Consider the following 2,316-nt stretch of genomic DNA (forward strand, 5'->3'; position numbering starts at 1 on the left):
AGGAAAATGAAGGGAATTTCTGTTTTTTAAGTTTGCTTTTTGTAAGTTAGTTACATGTAAAATACTACCAAGTCAAGCTACTGTCTACTCACAGCAATACTTACAAGTTAGTAAAACGTGTGAAATATATTCTGCTTAAAAATTGCAGAATGATTGATTTCAAATATTTAATCAGTGTGATTCATAATCACTTTTCTGTTTGCAAAGTTCATTTTTGCCTTCCAACAGCCCTGTGAAGTGGATGATGAAAGAAAGTGTGGACCAGAGAGGTTAATTGACTTACCTAAGGTTGTATGCAGCTAGTAAGTGGCTTAGTGGGGTCTAAAATGTGGGTTTACTCACTTGATATCTAACATTGTTTTCTACTGCATAAGCCATCTCAAATTAGGAAGCAGAAGGTGGCTGTTGGTCTTTTTTTTTAACCCCTTGATTCCAGAGGGAATTCTGAAAGCTAGCATAAGAACACCAAACACAGGTATTTTGGGGAGTTACTCATGGGTTTTGTAAAATTTTCCAGTATTGGCAAGACTTATTAGATATCAATTTAATGCTGTCTTTGAAAGGAAAATATCTCTTACCAGAGAAAACTGAGCAATAAAATAATACTTAAAAACAAATCTCAAGAAGTGAGGTTTTTTAATTAAAGTTCATTTTAACATTTGATAAAATAATTGTTCCTTTCAGTCCTTAGATGGAAAATCAATTAAGGTGGAACAAGCCACCAAACCATCATTTGAAAGAGGTGGTAGGCGGGGCCCACCCCCTCCAAGAAGCAGAGGTCCTACAAGAGGTCTTAGAGGTGGAAGAGGAGGAAGTGGTGGAGCAAGAGGGCCACCTCGTGGAGGGCACATGGGTAATGTAGTACTCAAATGCCTGAACTGACAGAAAGGTCCAACACCATAATATTTTTCTTTGTTAAATGAGCCTTTGTTTAGTCTTAAACGAAAAAGGAAATGAAAAAAAACACTTCCTTTGCAAATGTGGGTGAAGTTTATTTTCTTGAAAACTAAAATACAGTTAAAATTTCATGATCCTCCTATAATAGTATAGTTGAGGTTTCACCATGCTTTTGTCCTCTCTCAAAGGGAAAGAAAAGACAAATGCCATTTAAAATTATATCCAATTTTTGAAATTCATTTTGTCATATTGCATAAATTATGTGGATTACTAGGTAATGCAAAAAGATAGTTTTCCTATTGTTGGGCCTCTTGATAGAGAAATAGTTTCTTCAAGACTTCAGAAAATCTATAATATCATTAATATGTTTATGCATTCCATGGATGGAAATAAAAATCTTTTAAATCCCAGAAAATGTTTTGTGATTTCAAGCCTCATGGGCTTATCCTCTAGTTATCCTCTGTTGGAGGCCTCATACTAAAATTTTATAGTTTGTCAGTTTTTGACAGATTTTGCATATGTTGGAGCCCTTGAGAATTCAGGGTCATTTCTTTATGGTAATGTGAGGTTCAAGGTGGAACTGGAAAATTTGTATAATGATTTTATTTGTGTTTAGCTGGAGACTAACATTTCTAAAAGTGATGATCTTTGATTCAGGTAAATAAATTTGCTCCTTTGTTGAAAATATGTCAGGTGAAAAGAAGCTATAGCAACAAATTGATGCCAAATTCTATACCACTGCAAAAAAATGCGTTGAAATTGAAATTCAATATTATTTGAGGGTATGTTTTGATTCAGTTGATGGTAACACATACTACTGTTTTTTTCTTTTTTTCCTTTGCATAGGATGACAGTGGATATTCTCTTAATTTCGTCATGGGTTCTTCTCGGACTCCTAGTCCAGTTAACAGGGGTCCCCTCCACAACGTGTGGGCGCTTCTGCCTAAAGATCTGCACCTTCTGGACCAGTGTTTGTAGGCAGTAGTGGAATGGGGGAGGAGAGGTAAATTCTCTGTACATTGGAAGGTTCAGGTTCTATGAAACTTGTTAGATATGGTAAATTTAGTCAATGATGAAATTTCTTTTGGAAGGGACTATGTTTTAGAGAGTTGGATGTGGAAGACTATGAAATACTAAGTTTCTGTCATGAAAAAAGCTTGTATTTCTTTGAGACAATGAAAATCATAGGTATATAATGTATACAGATAGTTGAAATGTTAACAGTACAAAACCATTCCTAAAAATCACAGATAATAGCTTTATAATTACAGGAAGAGATAGTTGATTTGCTCTAGAATCATTATTTTACAGTATAAAAACCAAGGTTTAAAGATTGCCAGACTTTCTAAAGGTGAGAAAAGAACAGTCCAAAGTAGGAAAATCCACAAGATTGTAGGCAGGAGGAAGTTCATGTTAGGA

The sequence above is a fragment of the Trichosurus vulpecula genome, unplaced genomic scaffold (genome assembly GCF_011100635.1).
Source record: "Trichosurus vulpecula isolate mTriVul1 unplaced genomic scaffold, mTriVul1.pri scaffold_31_arrow_ctg1, whole genome shotgun sequence".
Lineage (NCBI taxonomy): Eukaryota > Metazoa > Chordata > Mammalia > Diprotodontia > Phalangeridae > Trichosurus > Trichosurus vulpecula.